The sequence below is a fragment of the Staurois parvus genome, unplaced genomic scaffold (assembly GCF_062004578.1).
Source record: "Staurois parvus isolate SC_StPar_1 unplaced genomic scaffold, SC_StPar_1.0 ptg000564l, whole genome shotgun sequence".
Taxonomy (NCBI): domain Eukaryota; kingdom Metazoa; phylum Chordata; class Amphibia; order Anura; family Ranidae; genus Staurois; species Staurois parvus.
In genome coordinates, this window is record NW_028318360.1 from 2,549,155 (window position 1) to 2,557,904 (window position 8,750).

Here is an 8,750-nt window from a genome sequence, read left to right on the forward strand (position 1 = left end):
GTACAAAGCAGTGGCAAGTCTGCACATGCTCTGTTTGGTGTGTATTGCTTGAGAGTTTTTTATTTGGTGAGTGTGCATGTGATCAGTGCTGTCCAAACAGAGGGTCAGGGGTCATGCAGCCTCATAGGACAGTCAAAAGAGAATGAAAACTCCTCCTACAATATTAACCAGTGCTCGGCTGGACACTGATAGAAGTCACAAGACTGCTATATACTGCTGATGAGAAAAGGTATATAGCAGTTTAAATTTACTAAACTAATTGCATTCCCATGTTCTGTGTACTGTGAAAGACAGTATACAGTGAATATGGGGTCATGGATTTATTAACACTTTAGGCTGCCCATACACGGAGTGAATTTCTGCCAGCTCCTGATGAACAACTTCATTTGTATATGTCAACTAAACAGTGGCTGCATCCAACCAGTCATAGTCATTGTTCAGACATTCTGACAGCCACAAGTACTAGGTGGCAGAAAACAATAGCCATGAGCTGAGATTTCTCCATCCATGCTGTTTAGCACATGTTTAGCAGTGTATGATCAGACCTTAATGAAGACTTACCCTAGGCAGGAGCGGACTGACCATTTGGAAACTCGGGCACTGCCCGAGGGCACGGGGTCAGTAGGGGGCCCCATGAGATGCCCCTGGTACCTTTTTCATAGGCTTTTTTGAGTTTGGGCAAGGACACAGGGGCCCCATGGTCCCCTATTGCCTGGGGGCCCCATGAATTGTCAGTCTGGCCCTGACCCTAGGTTCACACTTATGAGTTTTCCGCCACATTTTGGGTTTTGCAGAAAGGCACTACAGTTTGGTTCTATAGACGTCAATGGAAACGCTGCAGAAAAGCATGTAGTGCATTTTTGCTGCGTTTTTTCATTTTAAATCTGCCTAGCAACAAAAAATAAATGCATCAAAAATGCAAAACGCAATGCAGAAACAGGTCAAAAGCAAACTGCATAGGTGTGAACCTAGCCTTAAAAAGATACCTGCGCCTACACCTTGTAGTATTGCTTATATTGCCTGACAGATTCATATTAAACAACACAAATGAAAAGGAGTCTGACTTTACCACAAACTAGTCTGCTTTGCAGGCTCTACACCTATACGAAGGGATCCTTTATAAAACTCCTGCATTGGAAACTGAAGTGCCAGGCTCTTCCTTGTATTTTCCTAATGAAAGTTTGAAAATTTTCAGTTCCGCAGTTTAATCAGTTTTTCCTTTTGGAGCCCATAGGTTCACCATATGATTTAATGAAAAAAACAGTTCTCATTGCAAAGTTTCACTAAATAAACTTGTATGTGTGACTGCCATCACAGATACCTGCAACACTCTTTAACCAGCATCGTATTATCAATTTATAGATGAAGCTTACATGCAGACTATGTGAAAGTGTAATGCACTTTTTACATCACCGTCCATTCGCTGATTTGCTACATGTTCTAATGCCGCTCTGCTTCACCCTAAGGCTTCATGTACACGGGACATTTGGAAAACTCTTCTGAACAATAGAAACTGACTGCTGGAAAATGTAGGTTAAAAAACGTCTGTTTAGCCGCATTTGCATACTGCGTTTATGTGCGTTTGCGTTTAAAAGCATTTTTTAAAGATAACATCAGGAGACCTTCAAAAATGCCCAGAATGCACTGAAAAACAGTAAAAATTAACTATTTCAGACATTTTGAGAGAAATAGAGAGAGCAGAAGCAGAGAGAGCAGTATGTGTTGAGATGACCTGTCTTTTCTGGTTATATTCACTATGGATCCCATCATGAGCATAATGCGGCATGTTCTACCATTTTTTCCTTCACGCAAAACCTGGAACTGACTGCGCTGGTGTACCGGGTCCATTTGAATACATGGAAAACGCTTTGCGTGCATTTCTGATTATGGAAAAAGTCTCTGGACAGCATTTAGATATGGAACAGTTAAAAAACGCTTCTAAACGCAAATGCTTCTAAACGCGGTTAGCTGCGTTTACAAGCATTTGGCGTTTGAAACTCTGATCAAATATACTCCTGAACACAAGTTTGGTGCATTAAAAAAAAACAAACAACTCTAAACTCAACTGCCTGTAAATGATGATGTGTACATGGACACACAGGAAAACATTAGGGAGAGTTCAGGGGCTGCTGGAAAAAAAATGCAGAAAAACTCCTAAACGTGCGTTTATCAGCTGCAGTGTACATGAACCCTAAAGCTGTCTGTGGCCCTGCAAGCAGAAGAAGGTGACTGTCAATGTATTCAGGTAGCTGGCAGTGGAGATTCTTCCATCCACACTGTTAGAGTGTATGGAGGAATCAATTGATTTTCTCTTGTTTGGCCTGCGGACTGAACGAGAGAAATTCAAGTATTGTCTGGCTAATATAACTCACTAGTTCATTAGCGATCCCCGCACATGCTCAGAATCGCATCGCATTCTGATGACATCAGACGCCAATACCACCAGAACATACCAGGAACTCAGCTGGGCTCCTTCACCTACGCAGCTCCTGCTGATCAACCACTGGCCATTTCCAGAGCACCTACCAACATCTGGCAATAGACGTTTTCTACATTTCATCCTGTATACTTTTTAGAAGATGTGAGTTGCCAAACTTACTTTTTATAAATAAAATTGTTATACAGTTTACACTTCGAGGCGCTGTGTCCTCTGCTTCTGTTCTTTTAGTCTAGAGCGTGCGTCATTCTACCACGGCCTGCTCTAGAGCGTGCTTCACTCTACCACGGCCTGCTCTAGAGCGTGCGTCATTCTACCACGGCCTGCTCTAGAGCGTGCGTCATTCTACCACGGCCTGCTCTAGAGCATGCTTGACTCTACCACAGCCTGCTCTAGAGCGTACGTCATTCTACCACGGCCTGCCCTAGAGCGTGCTTCATTCTACTACGGCCTGCTCTAGAGCGTGCTTGACTCTACCACAGCCTGCTCTAGAGTGTACGTCATTCTACCACGGCCTGCCCTAGAGCGTGCTTGACTCTACCACAGCCTGCTCTAGAGCGTACGTCATTCTACCACGGCCTGCCCTAGAGCGTGCTTCATTCTACTACGGCCTGCTCTAGAGCGTGCTTGACTCTACCACAGCCTGCTCTAGAGTGTACGTCATTCTACCACGGCCTGCCCTAGAGCGTGCTTCACTCTACCACGGCCTGCTCTAGAGCGTGCGTCACTCTACCACAGCCTGCTCTAGAGCGTGCGTAACTACCACGGCCTGCTCTAGAGTGTGCGTCACTCTACCACGGCCTGCTCTAGAGCGTACGTCATTCTACCACGGCCTGCCCTAGAGCGTGCTTCATTCTACTACGGCCTGCTCTAGAGCGTGCTTGACTCTACCACAGCCTGCTCTAGAGTGTACGTCATTCTACCACGGCCTGCCCTAGAGCGTGCGTCACTCTACCACAGCCTGCTCTAGAGCGTGCGTAACTACCACGGCCTGCTCTAGAGCGTGCGTCACTCTACCACGGCCTGCTCTAGAGTGTGCTTTACTCTACCATGGCCTGCTCTAGAGCGTGCGTCACTCTACCACTGACTGCCCTATTGTCAACTGGATTACCCTCTGCCAGATCTGCAACACATTCCATCCTATAATAGACTACATGGACTGCATGATCCATGCGCCTGCTTATTCCCCCTTTAATATAACTCACCACATCAGTTTTACTCTTTTTCTATGCCCGCTTTTAAGTATCTGTGCCCAAAAAAGAGATAGGTGCAAGACCGCACAACCCCCATCCTGTCCATGTGGACTGCAAAGGTGGAGGAAATTAACAAAACAGAAGACCTGGTGCTTTCTTCACAAAATAGACATGAATGCTTTTTGAAAACTTGATTTTACTGGAATGTATTCATCTTCTCTGATGAAGGCAAATCCATCTTGACAGATTCTGGTTGATCATTTTTCACTCTGGACATCATGCGGTCTTGGAGACCCCCTTTCAGTCCTTGTTTCCCTTCCCCCTCCCTCTTTTCTACCATTTTATTTTCTCTTTTCTAAATACTAATGTATTCTTACTTTTCTCCTCTGTCTTATATCACTAATTTGTTTATAAGTCAGTCATTTTGCCTTTCTAACTGCAAAAAAATTATGTTTCCTGATATGCAGTGCTACTGCTTGAGGCCTCTTAGCCCTGGTTCATACTGGTGCGGTGCTCAATTTGCAGCGTTTTCAGTGCGATTTCCGCACTGCATCAGAATCGCACCCCGTTCATGCGAACCGCTGTGGGTGTGTATGTTAACAACCCCCCCGAAAGCTGTCCGCAAAACTTGGTGCGACATGCAGAATCGGATCGCATAGCTGTGAATACCCATACAATCCGATTCTAGTGCGGACCCAAAAAAGGGTCTTGCATATTTTTGGTGCGGGTGCAGTGTGAATACAGCCATACAAAATGTATGGCTCCAATCGCACTGCACACAAATCGCATGTGATTCGCACAGGAATGCGGTATGGTTCCTGTGCGAATTACATGTGATATACCGCACCTCCTATATGTGAATACCCATAGGATCCGATTCTAGTGCAGACCCAAAAAAGGGTCCTGCATATTTTTGGTGCGGTGCAGGGGCGGATTGACCATTAGAGCACTCGGGCACTGCCCGAGGGCCTGGGGTCAGTAGGGGGCCCCATGAGATGCCCCTGGTACCTTTCATTGGCTTTTTCATAGGCTTTTTTGGGTGTGGGTGAGGAAACAGGGGCCCCATGATCCCCTATTGCTCGGGGGCCCCATGAGTTGTCAGTCCACCCCTGGTGTGGTGTCAATACAGCCATACAAAATGTATGGATCCAATCGCACTGCACACAAATCGCATGTGATTTGCACAGGAATGCGGTGCACTTCCTGTGTGAATCACATGCGATATACCGCACCTCATATATGTGAACCCAGGCTTAAGCGTGATTACGATAGCGATATGACACAATTCATAGCCATGTCTGTGTTTAGTGATTTTACTCTTCTATCTAATTTTCTGGAAAGATGCTTCTTTACCTCTTTGTTCATGAAATCCTGCTAGCTCTCCCTTTCTAGGGGAGTATTACTTATGCTTGTTGACTTCTTTTCTTTTGGGATGCAATCTGTACTAAGTCTATCTTGTGACGAGTTTGAGGAGCTTTTTTTTGGCATATCTGCAAAAAACAAAGAATTTATAAAAATGAGATAGGTGATTAGACACTTCATGTGAACATAGAGGAACAGCATTCATCCGAATCAACATAGGAAGCCCTGTTCCCACTTGCTTTTATAGGGAAATTTGCAAGCCTTTGCATTATACAGGCTGCATGACCGAACTGCACTCTGACATTCATTCCCCTCATGTGAGGAATTACCTGCGACCTTGTGACTATACTGTGCTATTATGACATCTTTCAGTACTTCCATCATCAACAGCATTCATTGAATTTGGCTATGGGGAAACCACCCTGGACATTGTTGGTGGCACATGAGTTTCTTAATACATACCCCCATGACTGCCAGTCTCCCTGTAATATGTTAGATGTGCTTTTCCCCTAAAAAAGTGCAAAATTCTGCACTGTTCTGCCATTGTTATTTATTAATACGCCTGCTTTGTACAAATGTGGATATCAAAGTTTAAAATTATCACCAATTTCAAAGCTGTCGTACATATAAAAACAAGCAGCTGGTGTTGCCATTTGTGAAATTACTGTGCTCAGTCAGAATAACTTGTGTGTTCCATTTCAATGTCATTGTTGTATTCCATCCTCTACAGCAGCAGTGATATTAATGTGAAAACTAATGTCATAATGTGTAATATTGCTGTATATGGTGCCTGCCTCTGTCTGAAAATGATGTATAGTGTAAATTTGTCTACAGTGGGTGTTCCACTTTTAAATTAAATTACTTTTTATACATATTTTGCTGTTTTTTTATTTGTCAAGTTACAGTTGACACTGCGTGCTATTCCAAGCAAGATACGTAGAGGCACTAAGCCTAGGTTTACATCTGTGCAGGTGCGGAGATGAATGTAAATCGCACATTCCCGCACCTGCATACAGTTGCACACAAAACCTGGTGCTTTAAAGAAAACACAGGTCGGCTCCACCAAAAGGGGAAGTTCCGCTTTAAGCCTTTGTCCCCCGCTCCCCATTAAGGATTGGCACCTTTGGGGAGCGGGTACTCGAATTTGACAGGTACCCGCTCCCACTTCTGCTGCGATTGTCTAGGCGATCGGAAGTGGACATTGTTCTTTCCCCCTCCCTCCTTGTAGTCTTCTGGGGTGCGTAACAGGTCCCAGAAGACTATGGGGCCATTCACACAGCGCAGCACTACTCGCGCATGCACAGCGGGCACCCGGCTGTGAAGCCACAAGCTGTCACAGCTGGGTGCCCACACTGAAGATGCCGGCTCCAGGGAGAGAAGATGGCCAATGAAACCAGCCATGGTGAGGACACCGCTGGACCGAGGGACAGGTAAGTGGCTGTATTTTAAAAGTCAGCAGCTACAGTTTTTGTAGCTGCTGACTTTTATTTTTTTCAGGTGGAACTCCGTTTTACCTCTTAATGGCATTCCCATGCACTGAAAAACACAATGTGGTTTCCCACATACAGAAACTTTACGTGCGGCCTTGTTTTGAAAAAGCTGCAGAGACTTGCAGGAAACACAGGCGCAGCAGCCCATTTAAATGAATGGACTTATGTGCCCATGCAAACATGGTGCACAGAGCAACAAAGATGTGAGTGGGGCTTAAAACCCCAGCCAAGCGGGAAAACACTCAGGTGAAATACATAATCAGGAAGCTGTTTTATCTGACAAAGGATCTGTAATTTTGTGGAATCAGTTTGAGACAAATCTGCCAGACAGAGAAGCTTGGTCAGCCATTCTCATCCAGAGTTTCACCAGATGTTGCTAGGGGTTCCTTGAGCAATGAGCAATGTCTGCCTCTCAGATAAGTTCCCGTTGACACCATTGTCCTTTTTAGCTATCTGTAAGGGGGTAAACCTTCTCAATGACACCTAAGTGTAAGTGAATTCTTCCCACTGACCATCACACTAATGTATCATGAGTTGAAGGTATTTTTTAGCAGGTGTTCCCTAAGATTGAAAAGTTATTTCAAGGGTGTTAAAAATGTTGAGAAGGCTGCATTAGATGGTGTCTTCAGCTCTACAGGGCCAAAGCTACTTGGCAGAGTTGCCAGCATGACATCAAGGATCTTTATTATCCTTCTGTAAGGGTGGCATTCTTCCCATTGACCACCAATGTAACAGGCATTTTTTTCCCACTTGTATTGGTTTAGCAGGAATTCTCTGAGACCTCAAAAATAATTTCAAGGTTTCCTAAGGTAAAAAAGTTGACAAAGTCTGAGCTAGGCCTTCAATTCCACTGCAGGAGCAGCACAGCATGAACACCTCCCTTCTCAATTTTTTAATGAATGTTTAACCAGAGTATAATCATAGGGATAAATACCACTCACATTACATAGAAGGGGAAAGCTAAGTAGGTTTTTGAGCAAGTAAAAATGTAAGCAGAGATTTTTACATATTTTTTTTTACTTATGCTATGTGAATGGGATCAAGCACATGTACAGTCAGGTCCATAAATATTGGGACATCAACACAATTCTAACATTTTTGGCTCTATACACCACCACAATGGATTTGAAATGAAATTAACAAGATGTTCTTTTACTGCAGACTTTCAGCTTTAATTTGAGGGTATTTACATCTAAATCAGGTGAACGGTGTAGGAATTACAACAGTTTGTATATGTGCCTCCCACTTGTTAAGGGACCAAAAGTAATGGGACAGAATAATAATCATAAATCAAACTTTCACTTTTTAATACTTGATTGCAAATCCTTTGCAGTCAATTACAACCTGAAGTCTGGAACGCATAGACATCACCAGACGCCGGGTTTCATCCCTGGTGATGCTCTGCCAGGCCTCTACTGCAACTGTCTTCAGTTCCTGCTTGTTCTTGGGGCATTTTCCCTTCAGTTTTCTCTTCAGCAAGTGAAATGAATGCTCAATCGGATTCAGGTCAGGTGATTGACTTAGCCATTGCATAACATTCCACTTCTTTACCTTAAAAAACTCTTTGGTTGCTTTTGCAGTATGCTTTGGGTCATTGTCCATCTGCACTGTGAAGCGGCGTTCAATGAGTTCTGAAGCATTTGGCTGAATATGAGCAGATAATATTGCCCGAAACACTTCAGAATTCATCCTGCTGCTTTTGTCAGCAGACGCATCATCAATAAATACAAGAGAACCAGTTCCATTGGCAGCCATACATGCCCACGCCATGACACTACCACCACCATGCTTCACTGATGAGGTGGTATGCTTAGGATCATGAGCAGTTCCTTTCCTTCTCTGTACTCTTCTCTTCCCATCAATCTGGTACAAGTTGATCTTGGTCTCATCTGTCCATAGAATGTTGTTCCAGAACTGTGAAGGCTTTTTTAGATGTCGTTTGGCAAACTCTAATCTGGCCTTCCTGTTTTTGAGGCTCACCAATGGTTTACATCTTGTGGTGAACCCTCTGTATTCACTCTGGCGAAGTCTTCTCTTGATTGTTGACTTTGACACACATACACCTACCTCCTGGAGAGTGTTCTTGATCTGGCCAACTGTTGTGAAGGGTGTTTTCTTCGGTCATCCACCAAGGGAAGAATTCTTCGGTCATCCACCACAGTTGTTTTCCATGGTCTTCTGGGTCTTTTGGTGTTGCTGAGCTCACCGGTGCGTTCCTTCTTTTAAAGAATGTTCCAAACAGTTGTTTTGGCCACGCCTAATGTTTTT